Consider the following 26102-nt stretch of genomic DNA (forward strand, 5'->3'; position numbering starts at 1 on the left):
TGTTGATATAAATTGATTGACACTTGAACATTGGTCTTTTGTACCGTTCAAGTTGTTTCTCATAATAATCAGGCTCACGGATTCTATCTGTTTGATTTGCTGATTAAATTGAGAAACAAAGATATAAATCTTGGATATATTTCCATTGATTAAGTCTGATTGTCTAGTTGATTCTCTTGGAAATTATATTGGAGTTTGTCCATACATGTTTCCTAAGCGGAATATTGGTTGTGGTTGTTAGACCCCCGCTTTTTCAATTGGTATCAGAGCAGGAAAACACGTTTAAGACCTTATAAGTCTGTGTTTGTAGCGATCTGAATCTATGGACAGTTGTGATATCTCTGACAATGTATCACCAGTTCAGAAACATTCTGATTTGGTTCAAAGCCTTATTTCTCCTGAGAAATCTCTCACGTCTTCTCCATTGTCTGAAACTGTGTATAACTGGGAAAAATGCCTAGATGAACAGTTGGATGATCTTTCAGATGAAAGTGATTCATATGAGGGACAAGATGTTGATGAGGAAGTCTCACAATATATTAAGCTTTTTCACCGTCTCATAAAGAAAAAGAAGTCAACATCTTGCTTGGCTGAATTTCTGACTCCTCTCTGTCTATAAAACAGGAAATTGAGAAAACTCTTTAAGGGATATGATTGTGGTTATAATCTCTTATAATCTCTTCTTAAATATGATGAATAATATATGCGTTCAAAAAACTCCGAGTGTGATAATCTTCGTCGAAATCTCTTTGTGTTGAAAGAAAGACTTGCAGAAACTGAAGCAAGATATGACTCTCAATAAAATTGTTTTAATGACAGAGAAATCGGCTTTCTCGCCAGAGAAAACAATTGGAGGCTGATCTAACTGCTTTTCTTGATAAGGTCAAATCACTGGAAGAGAATCTGGAAAGATTCAATACTAGCTCTACAAAATTATCCACTATGCTGGGAGCATGTAAAGAACATCGTGATACACGTGGTCTGGGCTATAAAGGAATAGACGCTCCAAGTGCTAGTAAGATCAATTTTGTCTGTGCTAATGAAAATTTCATAAGTGAAAATTTCACTGATATCAAAAGTGAAAAACTACCTTCAGCAGCAGATGTTTCTGAAAATAAAGATTGTCAACCTTCAAAAACAACTTATATGAGAACAGTCAAAAACATTCCCTTCAACTGTTATTATTGCGGAAACAAATGTCACCTTGTAAGGAGATGTCGTTTTCGATTGCGGAATGAAAAACTTCATAACATTCTTGTATGGATGTCTAACGAAGTAATCAAACCTTCTTCTCATTATGCTGGTGTTAAAAGTAAGGTCTACAATCAAGAAAAGTGTTGTGATGGCCAATTCTTGGTTGTATATATGACACAAAATCTGTTTACAATTGTAAAGAGAACAATGTTATATAGACGATGACAAAATAGACGGCTCTGTGATGAGAAAAAGGTTTCGGAGAAAGAAAAAACCCTCAAATTCCCCTCCTCTCACTGGAGAAAGTCTTGAATCTAAAGTGTCTGTTCCCGAATACATTCACATCAATAATCGTGTTTCGGAGCTCAAGACCAGTATCAATAGACTCGAGCGAAGTATCAAGAAGACGAGAAAATCAACTGTGTCAGGTATTTCATGTCCTTCTCTTATTAATTCTCTTGAGAAAACTTGTGATTTTTCTGATGTCAGTCAAGAAAGAAAAAGGTAAAATATCAATACCCTTGATGAGCTATATGCTCGTCAAACCACAACATGACCACCTTTTTAGGTGTGTCCTCTCTGAGACCATGTGAGGATGCACATATTTCATAAGAAGCGAGTTTCTTCTTGTCTAGTGGTCTATGTTGTATTTGTTTTGGTTTATTAATAATATGATCATCTCACTGTTGATCCCTGATCCGGTCATTTGTTACACTATGTAACATAAGTGATCAATGTTTCTTGAGGAAAATTCTTTGTAAAACTTCATTTTGCTCTTCCCTAATGACAGTTGATTTGTTGTCCATCAACTATTGTCTTGTGCTCTATTTTTTGAGCAAAGATATTCTGTCATATCTTTAGAAATTGTCTTTGATTTTTATCAAAACCCTCTTCTAGAATAGGCTTCATTGACCGCTTGGTTTTTAAACCTGGTTCATAACCACGAGCGTACGTGCACCCGACCCTTTACTGAACGTATACGAGTAACCCTAGGTGTTAGAGCATTGCTCGGTCGAACTCGCATGCGTTTCTATCTCAAGCATGTTTTTCAATGTTAGTGATCAAAACTATAAGTCTTGATTTCTAGTATACTATAGCTAAGTCTTGGACTAGGATAGAAAGTGTAGTTGAGCTCAAGAACTCCATGTAAATCATCATAAAAGACGAAGGACTACTCAAGGAACTGGTGGAACTTCATCGACTAAAAGGTATGTGGAGACTCGAACTTATCTATCACTCAAAAGTCTATCCACTTTATCTCCTATTTTGAGACAAAATTCGTTTTGCTATATAGACTTTTATTATACACATTTGCTATTTTGAGCCGAGTTTATCTCGCCTATCTATTTCTCAAAATATGTGTTGGTAAGATTTTGCTTTGGCCAAGTTCATCTTTACCTGGTGACGAAAGTCATGACACGTTTCAATCACTTTGAAAATTGCTTACTTTGATGAAATGTCCTCTAAGAATATTTCAATGATTGAAATGAAAGTTTAAATTATATAACCAATTAATGATGGATATAAGCATTGTGTGGCAACACATATATGTATAAGTCCTTTTTCCTTGAACCGAAGTTTGCGAAATTTGTTGATCAAGAGAACCGAAACAAGAGCCGTGAACTCAGTCCGTGAACCCAGTCCGCAAACTGGCGGAAGTTCTCGACCCGAGAAAATCTACTGGAGTTTGAGAACTCCTTCCAGGAACTTAAGTCCGCGAACTAAGTCTGCGAACTTAAGCTGGTTATATCTAAAGACGATTGTGTGTGAACTTATTTATATTAACTAAAGAATGCAAAATGCAAACCGTGGCTATATAGTTCATGAACCGATTCGAGTGAATCAAATATTTTTTTCTTCAATTGTGTCTTGTGTAGTTACATAAGATTTCCTTGCAATTGAACAACTCTCTAACTAGTTCATTTGAGTCATTTGAACTAGTTATGGTGAAAAAGAATATGGTTGATACGAAAGTGCTCATATGGCTAACCATTTGGTTGACTATTATTGAACCAACAAATTTTCATGTTTGGGTACGGTTACATAAACCCAAAATAGTACATTTCATTTTTTTGTAACAAGCTAAGTTTTCGATCCAACGGTTGAAAGATATTAGCTTGAATCTAATCAGGTTTTCATCTAACGGTGAATATTGAATGCTTTGTTACCAAGCTAACATTGATTGCAAAACCTGATTTGAAATACTATATAAGGGATAACTCTAGCAACTGGGAAACCTAATCCCCACACCTTCCGTGTGATACTAGTTGTATTATCTAGAGTCGATTCTCCTTTAACCTTAGGTTTCTTCTTAAAAACCAGGTTAACGACTTAAAGACTTCATTGGGATTGTGAAGCCAGACCGATACTACTTTCTCGTAGTTGTGTGATCTGATCTTGCATATTTTATCTTGTTGAGTACAATCGTAACGATTGGCTTGAGATTATATCTCCGATAGGCAAGATAGAAAAGTAGTCACAAACATCTTCGTCTCATCGTTTGTGATTCCACAATATCTTCTTTCGCCGCGTCGGTTAAGATTATTGTGAGGTGATTTATAATACTAGTTCTTCGGGAATATAAGTCCGGGTTATCAATTGGTTCATGTTCACCTTGATTTATCAAAATACGGAACAAAAACTTGTAGGTATTTCTGTGGGAGACGGACTTATCTATTCCTGTAGAATTTTCTGTGTGATACAAATTTGTTTATTAAAGTCTTCGACTTTGGGTCGTAGCAACTCTTAGTTGTGTGATCGCTTTCGTATGCGTCAAAAATAATATTACTTTCTCACTACTCAAAATATAAAATATAGCAAGGGCAAGAAAGGATCGTTCCCACATAGAGGTCTTGGATTGTCAATTTGTTTCGGTATCTTATAAGTAACAAGGGGGGTTTTCAGATTTTTATAAACTAAAATAAGATTAAAGCAAAACAATAAAAAGTAAACACGTAAATCAAGGATGTGAAATATTGGTGTAGATGGTGGATTTTCGACAAAGGCTAAAATCATAAACCCATAACTATACGAACTTTTGATCCAATAATCAGACGCGAGTATCGAGACACGGGTCTCTCATCGAATCTCTGACTGAGAATACTGTCTCTCAGAGTACATGCAGATATGTAGTCTCTCGTCTAGGCAACGCCATATCTCATGAATACTGAACACTTCAGTAATTACTTCTATATAGAATCACGAGATTGGACGCTCCTAGGCAGCTTGCCTGCTAGTATAGAGCAATAACGTCTTCAGGATACAAACAACAGTTTTCCCTGACTATATAAAGGATATGACGCTTCAACTATCTCATATCTCTCAGAATAATTAATGCTCCTAGACGATCGTACTAGTATAGAGCCATCAATTAATTATTCCTAAATTCTTGGATTCATCCACTGAATTTCTGAAAATATTCAAATATTTTCGTAATATTTCGTTACTTCAATCTATGGTTCTTCCCAGCAGAATTCCATGGGTTAGTAATAAATATTCAACATACGGACGTATGAGTTACCTTCGAGTAAGCCCCGACTCAAAAGGTGCAAGTGTATTCGACGATGATGCACTAACAATCACCTGAACGCACGAACGAGTATTTCAAAATACGACGAAACGATGAACCTATGCAAAATAGGAAAGAAAATAATAAATAATAAAATATTGACCAAGGCTTTGGGGGACATGGCCCACTAGCCGGCCGGCCGTGCCGTGGCCAGTCCCACGCCAGTTTTATATTTTATCATATTTTTGTTATTTTCCTTGATCTTATGAAAATCCTTTCATTTGAACAAATATCCTTCGTTTTGAGGAAACTCCTCAGTTTCATGGTGTTTCCTTCGCACCAAGGAAATAATATAAAATTGGGAAAAATGTCGTGGAGCCGTGTTTATTGGCCAACCGGCCATGCCTTGATCCCGACCGGCCCCACACCTCATGGTTCCTTATTATTTTTTTAATATTTCCCTAATCTCATGAAAACTCCTTAATCTCATGGTATTTTCATAAAACCATGAAAAATATAATATAAAATCAGAGAAACTCGTCTGGGCCCCAACCGGCCGGCCATGCCTAGCCGGTCCCACACGTTCCTTTATTTTATTATTATTATTTTAAGTTTCCTTGATCCCATGAAATTCCTTGATTTCATGGTATTTCTCTCAAATTATGAAAATTACTTCAAATCATGGAAATAATACACAAAAATTACATAAAATTAGGGAAACGCACGGAACCGGGACCCAGCCGGCCAACCATGCTCAAAGCCGGTCCCACACGCCCTTATTTTATTATTTTAATATTATTTTTTTCCTTGATCCCATGGAAACTCCTTCACTTCAAGGAAACTCCTTAATTTCAATAAACTCCTTGATTTCATGATATTTTCATAAAATCATGAAAAATAATATAAAATTAGAAAAGGCACCATGGGACCGTGGTCACTGACCGGCCGACCATGCCTTGGCCTCAGCGGTCCCACGCTTCATCATTCCTTCATTTTATAATTATTTTCCTTCATCTCATGAAGTTTCCTCAGTTTCAGCAAAACCCTGATTGTCATATTTTCTCAAATGGTTGCTCAAACGCACGCCAGAAAATACCAAAATTATCAAGACTGAGATACAGACGTTTTGGCGATGTGAGCATGTTACCTTGACCGACCAAGGTTGGATCTTTGGCTCGCACGGAGCCGGTCCCACATATTTTCATGAATTGACCTAATTTGCGCAATTGCACGTATTAGGTCCAAAACTCTTCCAAATAATATTGGAATTTTCATAGACCGATCGTCATTCGATCCCGTGACCATCCAGGGCCGGTTTCATGACCCCTTGGTCGGTCCCTCATCTCTTCATAATTAATTAGGTTTTATCACCTAAGGTTCAGACGAGCATTTTTCTAATAAATGATTAAACCAACATTTAATCATTCTTTCATCAACAAATCACCAACTCTTCAAGAGACCTTGGTATTTGCTCACTCGAGCATATGGGAGCTACATGGCCGATACATGATCCCATGTAGCCGTCCCCTCCTTCATTCCATGGTTAATTTTCAAGTAAACCATCAATTGGTCATCAATTGATCGAATTAGGGTTTCTGAGTCCAAGGATCATAATTCCAGATTCAAACACCAATAACTTTACGACGATCTCACGATCATCATTTTATTATTCTCGGTTCAACTATCATTATTCCAATTAATGTTTTATTTTGGTCACTCTACCAATAATTCATCAGAGGAGCAACACTTGCTCAAATGAGCAATATTTGCTCAAACCAAGGAATATTGGCTCAACCCTCAATATTCAACAATTTATCGAATGAGAAATACTTGCTCGCCTCAACTATCAACGTGAGAATTATACCTCTATCTCAACAGACACGTTCAATTCATGAGTCTCAGAACATTTTGCAAAATCATGTTCAACTCAGCAAATACATGGACTCATCGTCCCATGAAGTCACGAAGTCAACAACTGACTAATTACACCACGAGACGTCAATCGTGTCACATGGGGGGATATTAACTAGGATTTTGGTCTGGCGGTCTATGGCAAGTGTGTTCATACACACGATGGAATGTGAGCAAGTCGTGCAATCAGTTGAAGGAGTTAACAAAGTAGTGGATGGAAAATCGGCCAAGTCTCTGCATGATAAGCAACTGGTTTCAAACACGATTTCCATTTCCCCACTCTTTGATTCCATCAACTGTCACACTTCATGGGATCATGGTGTCTACAATTCCAGCAATATAAATAAGTCTCTGAATCATGATTGAATATACAAGAATCTCACGTCAAACAGACAACACGAGATTAACAACTCAACATCTGAGTAATCACTCTCAATAGAGATTCAATCATTCAGAACTTATCTTATTCAGAATACATAACACACCTACAGTCTATTATAACCATTGATTCCACACATTTCTCAGCTTCCCTCCTACAGATCGAACCATCCTCTCTTGTGACCGAATTTACTATGGAACGTCCATTGTCTTGGTTTAGGCCGGAGTACTACAGAGTGATCTCTCGAATTCAAAGCACTCCCTTCTTGCAGTGCATCTGTGTGAGGTTGAACATTTCGCTCGGTTCAAGGAGTCTCCTCCGTACGGTCGTCTCCTTAATTCCGTAAAAACCAGCAAATCGTTTTGCCCCATCTACAGATTGGCGACCACGGTGGGAGAATAATCCCTCGGTTGCAACCTCACAATTTCACAAGATGGCTGGTCTTAGGTCTGGGTTAGTTACAGGTTCCAACACAAACAACGCTAGCACTAGCAACAACAACAATGAGGATATCCCGGAAACAATTCCGGCCTCTAACACTGGTGGTGATGATGTTACTCCTCCTCACGCTAACACGGAAGGTCATCCTCTGTTCGGACGACACCCTGAGGAAGTCAGAGGAAACCCACCACCTACCATTGCTGATCTCATCAAAGTGAAATAGACTCTTGCAAAGAATCAAACTGACATGGCCGCAACACAGAAAGAGCTATTCAATTATCTCAAGACTCTCACTGACAAGATGTCATAGAAGACTCAAGGAAAAGGAAAAGAAAAGGAAACATCCTCAGATGCTGATCCTGAAGTAGTTCCAATTCATACAGTGGATGACACCGAAGTCCGCAAAGCTGCAGACGATCCATCAGCGAAGGAATCATCGAATTTTATTACTCGAGAAGATTTGGAACGCCTCTTGGATAACCATGGAATATACAAGACATCACATGTACACCGTCACCAGCCTCCTTACCCTGATGCGGCGCAAAGGATTCCTCTTCCAAAAGGTTATACCTCTCCAACTTTCATTTTGTATGACGGAACAAGCAATGCTCGGGAACAGATTTCTCGGTTCCTGGAAGCCTTGAGTGAACATGAACATAACTATGTTGTTCTCCTCAAAGAATTTTCAAAATCCTTGAAAGGCATGACATACACCTGGTACAACAACATTACACCAGGGACTATCAGCAGTTGGGGAGAAATGATTAACGCCTTCTACAGAAAGTACTTCTTTGTGTCAGAGCAAGTTACTCTCTGATCTGGGAAGAATGTTTCAGAGGAACAATGAACATCCCAATGACTACGTGAAAAGATTCAGAGTCCAGGCCCTGGACTTTCATGATCCAAACATCACGGAGCAGAAACTGGTAGACTTGTATATCAACGGTATGATCCCGGTCTACAGAGCTTTATTGGAAAATCTTCGTTTCCAGACCTTCTCAGAGCTTCATGAAGCGGCAAAGAGATCGGAAGCTACTGCGCCCGCTTTACTGGAAAGAACAAAAGCTACAACGGCTGAAGAACCGCGAGACACTCGAGGTAGCATACGTCTGACCAAGAAGCAGTAAAACCTCCAGCCTTCCACAAACACTGTTGCAGAAGGGAGCAAATGGAAAGCCAACCCCAGCTCATTCAAAAACACAAAGGAAGCATAAGCAAGATGCACATGCCTCTGACCAACGCACAAGAATTTCTGATCAAAAAGCACCTGAATTTCCTTTTTCCATTGAAGAGGTGATCGAACTCCTGGATGTATGGGTCCAAGATGGTGCAATCAAGTTTCCATATGTCAAGAAAGAACCAACTGAAGAAGACATGGAAAGTCCTCGTTACTGCCGCTTCCACAGGTTCGTCAATCATCCCACAAGCGACTGCGAAGTTTTGAAGCACATTTTCAAAGAGAAGGTTGATCCACAATAGATTCAACTAGGGACTGAAGGAGTACACAAGAATCCTCTCCCATTCAGAACCTTTACACTCTCTGAACAACCTATCAAATAGGCAGTTCAATCTTTGGTCGAACGTGAATTGCTTTATCTGTCGAAGGCACAAAGGAGAGACATGTTCACAGTACTAAACCACATCGTGTCAAGAAGTCCATTCCGAAAATACTTCTTGAGCCTCCAGCCACAAACCAAGAGATGTAGACTGGGGACTGCTTACCACAGTCAATCCTAGAAGAAACGAATTTATAAGAACGTTGATCGATGCTGGCACCGCCATCAACAACATTCCAATGAAAACCATAGATCCACAAGCATCACTCAACAAGGAGCTACTCATGCTCCCATCTCAATCAGAGACCTTGAAGCAACGCTCGGAAATACTTATGGCTACATCACTCTCAAAGCGAACATAAGCTCAACCTGGACGGAAACCAAGTTTCACATAATCAGGAGATCCAGGATATGACATATCCTTCAGACGAGCGTGGATCCATGCTGAAAAGATGGGTACTTACAACACGCTTTGGTTACACATCTCTCCAAATAAGAAAGTTCTGATCCAGAAGGTTTGGCGGACATTCTATCATCAGAGCACTTGGAGGAATTTCGAACTTTGACGAGGTTGAAACAAGAACCTGCAAAAGATGCATAGAAATTCATCAAAAGGTTATGTACTCAGGCAAGTCTCATTCCTCCCATGTCTATGTCATTTATTTCCTCACATGCTATTCTAGTTTGGGGACTCAATTTTTCTAGCATCTCTGCTATTGCAAGACGCTATAAGTGGGTAATCTCACTTCAGCAATATTTTACCAAGTGGCTGAATCTGACATTTCTCCGAATCGAGCATCTCACTGAGACATACATTACTGAGATGGTGTTCAAGCACGAAAAAGAACAATTTGGGTGTTTCTCCATAGCCTTGTACAAGTGTCCTTGTGTACCACAAAATCAGAAAGCTATGATGTCCGCACAAGTGTTGAATCCAACTACCGCAACGAAAGGAATGCTGAATCAACAAAGGATACTCGAGGCCGAGACGATCAAGCCTACGACATCGGACGCTTAAAGGGTGTGAAGCCTCAACACTCGAGCATCTAAGAAAATCCTTACAACAGCTGTCAATCACCTACTTCTCCAAGGCCAATTGAAAGTCAAAAGACCTCTCTGAATGCTACCTTCTTCAGAAGCCTTCAAATTGTACTCCCAATCAAAGAGTACACCTTCGATAATAGCTCCTATATCTTCAGCACAACATCTCGACGGTGACACACTGAGTCAACACCGACACGATCAAAGTTCAATCGATAGGTCTTCATTATCCCGTGATAATACTTCTGGAACAGATGCAAAGTTGGCACAAACTCCTTCAACACATTGGGACTTGATCTTATTGGAATTTGTAATCTGATGTGATTCCATGAAACTTCATCAGCGGAACCTCTCTACATCACAAGCCTTGCACGACCAAGGAACTTTTCTCCTCACATCCAGAATGGAGACTGCCGATGTTATCTGCCACAACAACATCGATTCCCTGACGAAGCCACTTTACAGTAAATTCATATTCAGGAGAATTTGGGTTGAAATCCTAGAAAATCTTCATCTTAGGAATGCTCAACTCACCAACTAGTTCGTGCATGTAAAGGCTCACTGGATGGAAGACCAAAGACTATCATTTTCGTCTCTAGAGCAACTCCAACCATAGTATCAGCATCAACAAGGACATGTGGAAGAACCCCATTCATGGTATCAGCATCAACAATTTCTGGAGGAAATTCAATTGTGATCTCATCAGTCTCAGGCGCAACATCCGGTTTCATCAACTATCCATTCTCTGAAGCGTTACTCTATGGATCGTACTTCTTCAATCCCTAAGGATTCATGCCAAAATGTTTATACCTGAAAACATGAACGCCTTTCCAAAGCTTACACGAAATATGGGCACAAACCAAAGTCTTCTACAAGATGTTCTCATCGCCTCCACAAAATAGATACAACATATTTCAGACCATGGGTTTACAAAAACGTACCAATGGGTGAGGAATGAGACAATTCTTCCTCAACAAAATATGTTCTTCTATGTCTCTGATACAACATAACAAAAGGGCGCATCAATCGGACATACGAGCTGAAAGATACAGCCTTTACCGCCAGGTCTACGAAATCTGAAAAATTTGTACGGGATTACAAATTAAAAATGTGCACGCTTCGTTAGCTGACCTCTACAACTCCGAATTGAGTGATTCTTTTCTCATGTGATAACTCAGTCTCTTATCTTCAAAAGTTGGGGTCAAGCATCGAATTCCGACGTCGTATGAGGTTCCCACAGTTTCCAGAGTATACAACATGCAAGCAGCAATTCTTAGACGGGATTCATAACTTCCAGAGTCGATCAGTGTCCACCAGGTCATTCCGCTAAGTCCTTCATCAAGGTACCTCCAAATTCGACCACCTAGGTCTTTACATCAATTTTTCAACCCGGGTTCTCTATTTAGGTCTTGCCAGAAGAAAGGAAAACAAAAAGAGAGATTTAACAAGATACTGGGGACTGACGGTCCACTGATCATGGCTATCAGTTTCACAGTCCAAGACTCGTGACATCAGACTCTCATGTGTTGGTCCTTCATCATAAAATGAATGCTGCCACCGAGACATGCAATCAAGGTCATTACATCACCCCCTCTTGAGAGCAACCTCAATAGTGGTCCCGTGACCAGGGTTTCATAAGTGGTGTTTCTACGACTGACAGAAACAAGATGGCACTGCAAGCACCATGCTCATGTATCAATCAAGGAGTCCTGATCTCAATTGAATCAATGACATCAAAATCCTTCATCAACCGTTCAAGACACAAGCGAATGGTCTAAAGACACCACATGCGTGTTTTACAGCAAGCTCGTCTGAGATGATTTTACACTGTCCTGTACAAACCGACGAGCTGGGAGAAATTGGTGAAGAATCTAGGGATGGGTCATATATCATTCTCTTTGTATGGATGTCATCTACAACATATACAAAATTCACAGCAATTTAAGAAACGAGCAAGGAGATGTGGTCAAAACATCGAACAACGTACAGTCTGAAAAGTTCTGAAAGTCTCCTGGAAGTTACTGTTTCGCCTTTTTCAGGCTCTGAACGCGCTCAAAACTTAAAAAGATTCTTTGAAAAAGCTTGGAAATTCTCCGGGCTTAAAGATACATATGCGGACCATGAAAATCCGACTTCAAATGAAGGTTTTATGGTATTTTTGCTAAAAGACTGGGTTCCGAATTTTCTGACAACGAATTTCGACAAAGTTTTTCGTATATACACATGGATTATCGTTCATTAACTCATAAATCAACAAGTTTATACTTATATGGATAAAATGCAAGGGAAATACTTACTTGGGTGGTCTCTGAAGCGTTCAAAGAACCAGAATTGCTCGCGTCAACATCGACAATGCCATTACTTTCATTCGGTTTTGAGCTCTGGGAGTTTTTCTTTATCGCCATTCTCCGAGCGAGCATCACCAGTACTCTCCACTTCCATGGAGACATCCTCCTGGATATATTCTCAACAATTAGCATTTTATCTACGAAGCATCATAATTTGTTACATGAAGAAATACTTACTTCAGCCTCTTCAACACTCAAGTCAGAAACCGTCTTCCCAGCAACAGAGAATTGAAGACTGTCAAGGCTTTTCGGAGCAAAATTATGAAAAAGAAATAACAAACCTTGGTCTCGTGATCCTAATTGCACGGACAAGAAAAAGTCATGATGAAAGGAGCGCTAACAACTCACCAAAGAGACAGGGGACTTTACAGTGATCGAACCTGGATGACGTTTTTCGGGTTTATATTGGACCAAGAAGAATTCGTCGCTCGCATTTGGAGAACTCTTAGTCACCGCTTCTTCCTCTTCATCAACTAAAGGAGTCTCATAACCACCGTTTGACATCTCTACAAAGTAGTTGCGGTATCCATGTGATATTTCTACTTCAGAATGTCATTCAGAGGTGCAAATTTCATCAAAGCAGTGGAATTAAAGCATAACAAAGGTGTTCACATCGGTGTCTACAAAAATGGTAATAATCCAACTTTTACCTATTTACAATTTCACTAGCTATAGTGATTATACGTCAGAATTTCGAAAACTTTCTCATTCCTTCAAACCTGCAAGGACGAGCAAAATTCATTATTCAAAATCATGACTTGATTTTCATAAAACCATGAACAACCCACATAAAGTTTTACTATGTGAACATTCACTGATTTTTAAAAATTGGACAGACGTCCATTCTACAATTGTGAAAACTCGCATACAGACATTATTTCACCATGTATAATTGTCTACTTTCAACAACTATTCAAAATCAAAACATTTATTTTACAAAATATATATATTTAACGTGAAACTCGCGTAAATTTGAAAAATATATCTATATATTTTTGCTCCCTCGCACGAGCATCTGTCTTTGAAGCGAGAGTATATTTTCAAAGATTTCCGAAAGCTCGAAGATAAAAATTTTCATGAAAGCTCATAAAATTTTTTTTATTACTAACAGACGTACGTCTATTCAAAAAAAAAAAACTTTTCTCTCGTACGACCATCCACCTTTGAAACGAGAGTTTATTCCACTTTACGAAATCTCACATATTTAAAAAATAAAATTTTGGTTTCCGTGAAAGCTCATAGACAAAATTTTATATCATTAGACTCAGGTCTATTTTGTTTGTTCCTTAAACTAACGAACGAACGAGCGTCTATTCCTAAGATAAGAGTTTCTTTTCGGGCCCGGCCCGTGAATTCTAAACCAACCAAGGTTCCGTCATCAAATCAGCGGTTCTACACCAATTTATGCTCGCTGGATGATGCTCTATTATGCCACTGGGGTTTGCGCTCAAACCATGGTTTGCTCATTCGGTCGAAATCCGGTAACATCTTATCTTATGACTAAGTTCAATTACTTATTTTTGTCTGTACCTAGAAAATCACCATTCAATGCTGACTGAGGAACATGACTGTTCCTCACTAAGAAGAGGACTTAATCTAGATGGTGGATTTTCGACAAATGCTAAAATTGTAAACCCATAATTATACGAACTTATGATCCAGCAATCAGACGCGAGTATCGAGACACGGGTCTCTCATCGAATCTCTGACTGACAATAATGTCTCTCAGAGTACATGCAGATATGTAGTCTCTCGGCTAGGCAACGACATATCTCATGAATACTGAACACTTCAGTAATTACTTCTATATAGAATCACGAGATTGGACGGCTCCTAGACAGCTTGCCTGCTAGTATAGAGCAATAACCTCTTCAGGATACAAACAACAGTTTTCCCTGACTATATAAAGGATATGACGCTTCAACTAGCTCACGTTGCTCAGAATAATTAATGCTCCTAGACGATCGTACTAGTATAGAGCCATCAATTAATTATTCCTAAATTCTTGGATTCATCCACTGAATTTCTGAAAATATTCAAATATTTTCGTAATATTTCGTTACTTCAATCTATGGTTCTTCCCATTTCCATGGGTTAGTAATAAATATTCAACGTACGGGCGTCTGAATTACCTTCGAGTAAGCCCTGACTCAAAAGGTGCAAGTGTATTCGACGATGATGCACTAACAACCACCTGAATGCACGAACGAGTATTTCAAAATACGACGAAACGATGAACCTATGCAAAATAGGAAAGAAAATAATAAATAATAAAATATTGACCAAGGCGTTGGGGGACTGGGCCCACTAGCTGGTCGGTCGTGTCGTGGCCAGTCCCACGCCAGTTTTATATTTTATCATATTTTTGTTATTTTCCTTGATCTTATGAAAATCCTTTCATTTGAACAAATATCCTTCGTTTTGAAGAAACTCCTCAGTTTCATGGTGTTTCCTTCGCACCGAGGAAATAATATAAAATTGGGGAAAATGTCGTGGGGCCGTGTTTATTGGCTAACCGTCCGTGCCTTAATCCCGGTCGGCACCACACCTCATGGTTCCTTATTATTTTATTAATATTTCCTTAATCTCATGAAAACTCCTTAATCTCATGGTATTTTCATAAAACCATGAAAATATAATATAAAATTAGGGAAACTCGTGGGACCGGGCCCGAACCGGCCGGCCATGCCCTAACCGGTTCCACACGTCCCTTTATTTTATTATAATTATTTTAAGTTTCCTTGATCCCATGAAATTCCTTGATTTCATGGTATTTCTCTCAAATTATGAAAATTCCTTCAAATCATGGAAATAATACACAAAAATTACATAAAATTAAGGAAACGCACGTGACCGGCCCCAGCCGGCCGACCATGCTCAAAGTCGGTCCCACACGCCCTTATTTTATTATTTTAATATTATTTGTTTCCTTGATCCCATGGAAACTCCTTCACTTCAAGGAAACTCCTTAATTTCAACAAACTCCTTGATTTCATGATATTTTCATAAAATCATAAAAAATAATATAAAATTAGGAAAGGCACCATGGGACCGTGGTCACTGACCGGCCGGCCATGCCTTGGTCTCAGCGGTCACACGCTTCATCATTCCTTCATTTTATAATTATTTTCCTTCATCTCATGAAGTTTCCTCAGTTTCAGCAAAACCCTGATTTTGTCATATTTTCTCAAATGGTTGCTCAAACGCACGCCAGAAAATACCAAAATTCTCAGGACTGAGATACGGACGTTTTGATGACGTGAGCATGTTACCTTGACCAACCAAGGTTGGCTCTTTGGCTCGCACGGAGTCGGTCCCACATATTTTCATGAATTGACCTAATTTGCGCAATTGCACGTATTAGGTCCAAAACCCTTCCAAATAATATTGGAATTTTCATAGAGCGATCGTCATTCGATCCCGTGACCATCTAGGGCCGGTTTCATGACCCCTTGGTCGGTCCCTCATCTCTTCATAATTAATTAGGTTTTATCACCTAAGGTTCAGACGAGCATTTTTCTAATAAATGATTAAACCAGCATTTAATCATTCTTTCATCAACAAATCACCAACTCTTCAAGAGACCTTGGTATTTGCTCACTCGAGCATATGGGCGCTACATGGCCGATACATGATCCCATGTAGCCGGTCCATCCTTCATTCCATGGTTAATTTTCAAATAAACCATCAATTGGTCATCAATTGATCGAATTAGGGTTTCTGAGTCCAAGGATCATAATTCCAGATTCAAACACCAATAACTTTACGACGATCTCATGATCATCATTTTATTATATTCAATTCAACTATCCGCATTCTAATTAATGTTTTATTTTGGTGACTCTGCCAATAATTCATCAGACGAGCAACAATTGCTCAGATGCGCAATATTTGCTCAAACGAAGGAATATTGGTTCAACCCTCAATATTCAGCAATTTATCGAATGAGCAATACTTGCTCGCCTGAACTATCAACGTGAGAATTATACCTCTGTCTCAACAGACACGTTCAATTCATGAGTCTCAGAACATTTTACAAAATCATGTTCAACTCAGCAAATACATGGACTCATCGTCCCATGAAGTCACGAAGTCAACAACTGACTAATTACACCACGAGACGTCAATCGTGTCACATGGGGGGATATTAACTAGGTTTTTAGTCTGGCGGTCTACGACACGTGTGCTCATACACACGATGGAATGTGAGCAAGTCGTGCAATCAGTTGAAGGAGTTAACAAAGTAGTGGATGTAAAATCGACCAAGTCTCCGCACGATGAGCAACTGGTTTCAAACACGATTTCCATTTTCCCACTCTTTGATTCCATCAACTGTCACACTTCATGGGATCATGGTGTCTACAATTCCAGCAATATAAATAAGTCTCTGAATCATGATTAAATATACAAGAATCTCACGTCAAACAGACAACACGAGATTAACAACTCAACATCTGAGTAATCACTCTCAACAGAGATTCAATCATTCAAAACTTATCTTATTCAGAATACATAACACACCTACAATCTTTGATTGCCATTGATTCCACACATTTCTCAGCTTCCCTCCTACAGATCGACCCATCCTCTCTAGTGACCGAATTTACTCTGGAACGACCATTGTCTTGGTTTAGGCCTGAGTACTAAAGATTGATCTCTCGAATTCAAAGCACTCCCTTCTTGCAGTGCATCTGTGTGAGGTTGAACATCTCCCTCGGTTCAAGGAGTCTCCTCCGTACGGTCGTCTCCTTAATTCCGTAAAAACCAGCAAATCGTTTTTCCCCATCTACAGATTGGTGACCACGGTGGGAGATTAATCTCTCGGTTGCAATCTCATAATTTCACAAGATGTCTGGTTTCATCTTCAATTGTAAACAAGTTTTTGAATATATGAATAGAATTCGTATTTAATCTCGCTATCATCAAAATCCCTAGAATACCTTATTGCAAGGATACTCCGTAAATTTCCTAAGTCATCAACACACACATTAGAGCTGCATATGTGATTCTACCTAAAGAATAACCTAATGCTTTGCGCTAATTAAGTTCAATTCCTAGGAGCATTAAGTTTTAGAAATAGGCTAATCAATGCAATTGTCACACATTGCGCATGACAATTCAAACAAAGGTCAAACTCTACATATGCTTACAAGAGTGTATCACTACAAACCGTAATCATATCATGCTACTCGTATTCAAGGTTATCGCTCGATGATAAACCCTAAAATAGCTATAGATATGGATGTGAGTTCAATCAATTCTAGACTTAACTAAACAAACATTCAATCATATTGCAATACGTCAATCATGCAATTATTATAAACCGTAGAAAGTGAACGATGATTTTGAGAGAAAACTAATTCATAAATCAAATAACATGCTTGCAAAATCCGATTACAACCTCAAACCAATAATAAAATTCTATCTCATGTTCATGGAGTTCATAACAAGAAGAAAGAGAAAAGATTTCATGGTTAAACCCTAGAAAAAAAGTAGAAGCAAAGATCGCCCTTGAAAAGATAATACGCCTCACTTTTATACCTTCTCTGCCTTCTCCATATTTCTAAAACCTCAGCCATCTCCAACCGCATATGCTAACCATCAGAATCAAGCCCACGTGTAAGTGCCCAAGTCCATCTGAGTAGATCATTGGATCGGTGAGTCAGGTACCCGGATCGTTGAGTCAACTCGCCGTACTCCGATTCCGTCAGAGTTTCCTCTGCTTTCTGGTTGTTTTCCCGGTCGAGTTCAGGCCATTTCATACCCTTCTTCCTTGTAAACATCCTAACATTCATCTATTGAAAGCATTCAGCTCATTCTTTACCCTCTGCAACTCAATTCCATCTATGAACTACCCGTTCAGTCCCTTGCTCTAGACATCAACTACAACTTCAATATCACAGTTTCAGCTGCATTATTTCACAGCTACAGGTTAGTTCTTCTTGGCTTCATTCATCAGCACTCTTCACAGCATTGCCCTGTACCACCACCTTTATATTCTGATGCTTTTCCTCACAGCTTCTCCAAATCTCAGTTGCTTACAAACCCTGTAACTCTCACTGCTACCACCTGCGATCTCTTTGTCAAGCCATACATTCCTTCTGCCAAACCTGTAAATCCATCTCAACTCTGGCCATTGCAAACTGCGACTGCATCAGAGCCATGGCAGCACACACAACAACATCAGTTAAACCCCATCACCTGCACTTGTACCACATTCCATACATCTGCAATTTCTCACCATTCAGACTCGGCCATACTTCTGCCACACTCTCTGCAGCTCATTCTCAATGCCACCAACAAACTCCAAGGGCAACAACCCATGTAACTTACTTATTCGGACCAACACTGACAACCACCTCAAATTCCTTCTTCCCTGATTTCTTTGAATTCATACGCCACAACCTTACAGCCCTTGTGATTCCAGCTCTTCAATTTACTTTATTGCAGCTTCAATATCATTTCCTCCAGCTCAGTTGCATATGCTCGTCACTGCCATTGGCACCAATTTAGTCGTGCAGATGTGCACCTTATCACAGTTTCCACCAACAATTCCCCCAATCAATGGCACCAACAACAAATTCAGGTCTCAGCTCTTCCAACCATTCTGCTTCATCTTCAATCCACTCCATTTCATCAGAACCCAACTACCATATTCCATTCTCTATTTCGAACCAGCACCATCTTCCATTTCAGGTTCACCACCATACGCTTAATACAACCAGCTCCAGTTCCTCCTGCAATCATTGTCTTCCTCAATCTCAACATCAACAACATACCCCAGCTTTCTTTGTTCATCACCAAAGCAACAGTACCAATCTCAAACCCACAATTCTGCTTTCTTTAATCGAGCTCAATCCCTAAATTCATCCACAGCAAAACAGATCTCCTCATTTCTTCTCTGTCTTCTTCCCATCTTGGATATAACATCAGAATCATTCCCAGAAACCCAATTCAAACAAAACCCATCATTCCTGAATCCTGATCTGTTTAGAACTCCAATTCATTGTAAATCCTACGTTAATCGAAACTTCAACCAACAACAGACCTTTATCTCATTAACTTCTCGACTTCAGATCCATGTTTTTCTTCAATTTCTTGTTGTTGACGATAGCAGCAGCTTGAATTTCTTTGATTGAGATCTCTTCCATCTTAGTTCATCTCTGCTCTTTTCTTAATTTCAGGTGAAAAGGAAATGGATTGAATGAGAGACAGAAATCTCTCGAATTTAGGTCATGTAGGAACCAAAACCGATATCGACACCCCCACTTAATGATTGAGAGCTAACCAACTAAAATATAGCTTGTCGGTTTCAGAGAACCGACAGCCTAATTCTTTGCTCACCTAAACGATCAGTTTTGAGGAAATGACAGTTCTTTTGTCACCTCTTTCTTGCGCAATCTGGCCGACTCCGAGTATAGCTCGCCTGTAAATTAACGTTTTCCCTCTACGCTCCAAATGGACATTTTCTGCTTTTTTTGCTCCCAAGGATTCCATTGCACCTAATAAACTCAAACTCACACATAAGATACATAATTTACATGAAAACTCGCAAAGAAAGCATAAACAATAGATAAATATCAAGGCGTTTTAGACACCTTTCAAATTCCCCCTCACTTAGACTTTGCTAGTCCTCGAGCAAATCAAACAAAAACATTCTAAAACATTCATACAACTCCATGTCGTCGAGGCTACGGTTACTCTTAGCATAAATAACAAGCCTTTAAACCCCTAGGTGTCCCTAGTGGACGAGTTTTAGTCTCGTGAAGGTTTACAAGAGGTATACCTACAAAACCTATATTTCTAACTCCAGCTACCTGTGAAAAGTCTAAAAATGACAATAAACATTTTGTAATTGGCATACTATCAATGATTACAAGAGGAAGTACCCACTTTCAAATCCAATTCATAAATTAGTGATATAGCTTCATTCGGAAAGTTGAACACAACCACAATACTCGGAATCTAATCAACCACAATCACATGAAAAGATTAAGAAGATTGATATAGAAAGTAGATGGTGGAGGACTGTTGACTAAGGTGAACGGTGTTTCCCATATCTGTCTGAAGGTCACTGCCAAAACAAACCTAAAAATCCTATTGGATTGAGTTACTGGTCTGATACTAATATCAACACGACTGGCATATACAAGGGAACCAGCGGTCGACAAACTTAATTCTAGATCAATTCACTGGCATATACAAGGGAACCAGTGATCGATTTTATTCAACACAATAATAATATATATTTTTTTTCTTTTTTTTTTCTTTTCTTTTTTCAATTTTCAATTTTTTGTTTCAAATCGACAACATGATTGGATCTTTTGGATCCAAGCGCATGATTCTTGTCAGTAGATTACATGGTGATTCCCATGGATCCTGCATTCCACGCTTGTTTAGGCGACGGAGACAGGGAGAACACACACATATTGCTATCCAAGTGTCAATTTTTTTTTAATGTACACTGTTTGGTCAAATTGGTCTGTCTCTGTTTTTTTTTTTGTAGTAACTCAATCACTCTATTTCATCCTAACAGTGATAACAATTCGATGTTGGTGCCCCACCAAATCACTTAAAGAAACAATAGATAAATATGCAAAAATAAAAATAGTACGTGATATGGTGAAGACTCCGAGATATGGTGACAATTATCATGTTATTTGTTTTTATATTTTATTTATTTTTATACGAATAGACTCTACTAATGGGTTCCTCAACTCCTACAACCACGATGTTTCTATTAGTGTAAGGTACAAGTTTCTAAACTTAGGAGTTTATCATTTTTTATTTTTTTTTGTCTTATAAACACAAAGGAAAACTAACAAGGATAAAAACTCTATATGAGAACACTCCCCCACACTTAAACTTTACATTGTCCTCAATGTAAAATTTAGTCAATCAAAGTAAAGTTCAGGATGGGAAATTCATAACATGATATATATAATAAAATGCATTAGAAAAACTGATACTCCAACTCATAGCTATTTCTGAACAATAGAGGATAAACACTAAACAAGCTATTTAGTTGGCATCTAATCCCAACTCAGCCAATATATACCTCATCGTCAAGAAAAAATTCCATCTACTTAGAAAGGTTAGTGTTTATTATAAATTTTTCAAAAATCTCTAAAAGTTGGAGTTTTGATATGCAAATATCCAAAATAAGAAAATAAAGATAAAAGACTTGAGAAATAAAAAGATAGAGATAGATACACAAAACCAGTGGGTTGCCTCCCATTTAGTGCTTGGTTTAAAGTCATCAGCCCGACTTGCAAGACGAATTCTCCATACATAATCGGAAAAGTTGGGGATCCACCCATAGCACCTGGTTCGCAAACACTAGCTTCACACAAATATTAATAATATAAAACAGAAATGAAGCTATTAACCGATAAAAGTTTCTCCCACACTTATTCTTGTCCACACTTGGAAGTGGGTAAAGAATATAGAATTCAGGAACTTCCACGGTTTCTTGTTCCAAAACCTGCATAGTAAGAGAATCAAGTATCTCTAATGGAGGATATCGCGAAATAAAGTCATTCAACAATATTATCGAAGCACATACATTCAAACCAACAAGAGGTAAAGGAGAAGAAACAATATGCAAAGGGTTAGACAAACCTTGCACAATCTCTTGTATCACGGAATCCTCTTCATCCTTGAAAAACTCGAGTGAATTACTCACTCTTGTATATCATGGTCCTCTATCAAACCTTGCAACCATTCTTCGTCCGTTTCTTGCTTAACCAAAATCTCGGCATCAACATCATCATTACAATCATATGCAAGATCAATTGGGTCTTCCACAATATGAATCAAATTGGTTTCATTCTCAACACACTCCTCTTCATTAGACTCAAACCTTGTTGCAAGGAAATTCTGTAAAACACTAGTTTCATCATACTCATGTACCTTTTGAATAGGTGTTTGATCATTATAAAGATCAAGAGTTGAGTCAACTATACTAATGTCATCAAATATCTCCAAAGGTTGGTCCTTTTCAACACAATCAACTTCGTCTTCATTTTCAGACTCACCATAATAAGAATCGTCGTCAGTTTCCCAACCTTTATCATGACGTCGTTTAAGTTCCATACGAATGGTCCTACTAATTTCATCGACAAGCTCTTCCGAGGCTCCATCATCTTCCAACTTGTATAATTTCTGTGTAAGTTTCTTGATGTTCACACGCTTACCACCGTTGGCTACAATAGGTTCTCTTTCCCATGACTCTTCCCTTTGAGTGGGTGAATGATCATTACTACGATCCAGAGTCGAGTAAGAAAAAGTGTTGAAGAAATTGGTTTGTGCGACGTCCTCTGTATTACGGTCAAGTTGGTTTAGTCTTTTTTGCATGTCTTGTAATCCATTCAAAATCTGCATACAACTCGAATGAAGCCAATTAGAAGCAGAATTATCCCACCTTGGTGCTTGACTTACATACCCACTACAAGGTTGTTGTTGGTATGTATGAAAATCACCATAAGGTTGTCTAGGATATGCATCATAGGCAATAAATTTGTTTTGATTGTATCCCATAGATGGTGGGTAATTTTCATAGTGTTGAGGTTGTTGAAAACCGTATCCATTGTTCCAACATGCTCCTTCCATAGAAATTGGTACCTTAAACAAGAGTTCTCAAAACTATGTCAAAAACCAGAAAATAAGAAAAATAAAACAAAAACTAAAAACAAAAAATAAGAAACCAAAAACAAGTGACAACCGCTGCCTCCCCGGCAACGGCGCCAAAATTTGATCGCTTTCGTATGCGTCAAAAATAATATTACTTTCTCACTACTCAAAATATAAAATATAGCAAGGGCAAGAAAGGATCGTTCCCATTGAGAGGTCTTGGATTGTCAATTTGTTTCAGTATCTTATAAGTAACAAGGGGGGTTTTCAGATTTTTATAAACTAAAATAAGATTAAAGCAAAACAATAAAAAGTAAACACGCAAATCAAGGATGTGAAATATTGGGTAAAGGTTTCATCTTCAATTGTAAACAAGTTTTTGAATATATGAATAGAATTCGTATTTAATCTCGCTATCATTAAATCCCTAGAATACCTTATTGCAAGAATACTCCGTAAATTTCCTAAGTCATCAACACACACATTAGAGCTGCGTATGTGATTCTACGTAAAGAATAACCTAACGCCTTGCGCTAATTAAGTTCAATTCCTAGGAGCATTAAGTTTTAGAAATAGGCTAATCAATGCAATTGTCGCACATTGCGCATGACAATTCGGACAAAGGTCAAACTCTACATATGATTACAAGAGTGTATCACTACAAACCATAATCATATCATGCTACTCGTATTCAAGGTTATCGCTCGATGATAAACCCTAAAGTAGTTATAGATATGGATATGAGTTCAATCAATTCTAGACTTAACTAAACAAACATTCAATCATATTGCAATACGTCAATCATGCAATTATTATAAACCGTAGAAAGTGAACGATGATTTTGAGAGAAAACTAATTCATAAATCAAATATCATGCTTGCAAAATCCGACTACAACCTCAAACCAATAATAAAATTCTAGCTCATGTTCATGGAGTTCATAACAAGAAGAAAGAGAAAAGATTTCATGGTTAAACCCTAGAACAAAAGTAGAAGCAAAGATCGCCCTTGAAAAGATAATAAGCCTCACTTTTATACCTTCTCTGCCTTCTCCATATTTCTAAAACCTCAGCCATCTCCAACCGCATATGCTAACCATCATAATCAAGCCCACATGTAAGAGCCCAAGTCCATCTGAGTAGATCATTGGATCGGTGAGTCAGGTACTTGGATCGTTGAGTCAACTCGCCGTACTCCGATTCCGTCAGAGTTTCCTTTATTTCTGGTTGTTTTCCCGGCCGAGTTCAGGCCATTTCATACCCTTTTTCCCTGTAAACATCCTAACATTCATCTATTGAAAGCATTCAGCTCATTCCTTACCCTCTGCAACTCAATTCCATCTCAGAACTACCCATTCAGTCCCTTGCTCTTGACAGCAACTACAACTTCAATACCACAGTTTCAGCTGCATTATTTCACAACTACAGGTCAGCTCTTCTTGGCTTCATTCATCTGCATTCTTCACAGCATTTCCCTGTACCACCACCTTCATATTATTATGCTTTTCCTCACAGCTTCTCCAAATCTCAGTTGCCTACAAACCCTGTAACTCTCACTGCTACCACCTGCGATCTCTTTGTCAAGCCATACATTCCTTCTGCCAAACCTGTAAATCCATCTCAACTCTGGCCATTGCAAACTGCAATTGCATCAGAGCCATGGCAGCACACACAACAACATCAGTTAAACCCCATCACCCGCACCTGTACCACATTCCATACATCTGCAATCTCACCATTCAGACTCGGCCATACTTCTGCCACACTCCCTGTAGCTCATTCTCAATGCCACCAACAAACTCTAAGGACAACCACCTCAAATTCCTTCTTCCCTGATTTCTTTGAATTCATACGCCGTAACCTTACATCCCTTGTGATTCCAGCTCTTCAATTTACTTTATTGCAGCTTCAATATCATTTCCTCCAGCTCAGTTGCATATGCTCGTCACTGCCATTGGCACCAATTTAGTCGTGCAGATTTGCACCTTATCACAGTTGCCACCAATAATTCCCCCAATCAATGGCACCAACAACAAATTCAGGTCCCAGCTCTTCCAACCATTCTGATTCATCTTCAATCCACTCCATTTCATCAGAACCCAACTACCATATTCCATTCTCTATTTCGAATCAACACCATCTTCCATTTCAGGTTCACCACCATACGCTTAACACAACGAGCTCCAGTTCCTCCTGCAATCATTGTCTTCCTCAATCTCAGCATCAACAGCGTACCCCAGCTTTCTTTGTTCATCACCAGAGCAGCAGTACCAATCTCAAATCTACAATTCTGCTTTCTTCTTATTTTTTAATCGAGCTCAATCCCTAAATTCATCCACAACAAAACAGATCTCCTCATTTTTTCTCTGTCTTCTTCCCATCTTGGATATAACATCAGAATCATTCCCAGAACCCAATTCAAACAAAACCCATCATTCCTGATCTGTTTAGAACTCCAATTCATTGTAAATCCTACGTTAATCGAAACTTCAACCAACAACAGACCTTTATCTCATTAACTTCTCGACTTCAGATCCATGTTTTTCTTCAATTTCTCGTTGTTGACGATATCAGCAACTTGAATTTCTTTGATTGAGAACTCTTCCATCTCAGTTCATCTCTGCTCTTTTCTTAATTTCAGGTGAAAAGGAAATGGATTGAATGAGAGACATAATTCTCTCGAATTTAGGTCATGTAGGAACCAAAACTGATATCGACACCCCCACTTAATGATTGAGGGCTAACCAGCTAAAATATGGCTTGTCGGTTTCAGAGACCCGACAGCCTAATTCTTTGCTCACCTCAACGATCAGTTTTGAGGAAATGACAGTTCTTTTGTCACCTCTTTCTTGCGCAATCTGGACGACTCCGAGTATAGCTCGCCTATAAATTGATGTTTTTTCCTCTACGCTCCAAATGGACATTTTCTGCTTCTTTTGCTCCCAAGGATTCCATTGCACCTAATAAACTCAAACTCACACATAAGACACATAATTTACATGAAAACTCGCAAAGAAAGCATAAACGATAGATAAATTTCAAGGCGTTTTAGACATCTATCATTGTGGGTGAGATCAGCTAAGGGAATCAAGTG

Source organism: Papaver somniferum, chromosome 7 (genome assembly GCF_003573695.1).
Source record: "Papaver somniferum cultivar HN1 chromosome 7, ASM357369v1, whole genome shotgun sequence".
Lineage (NCBI taxonomy): Eukaryota > Viridiplantae > Streptophyta > Magnoliopsida > Ranunculales > Papaveraceae > Papaver > Papaver somniferum.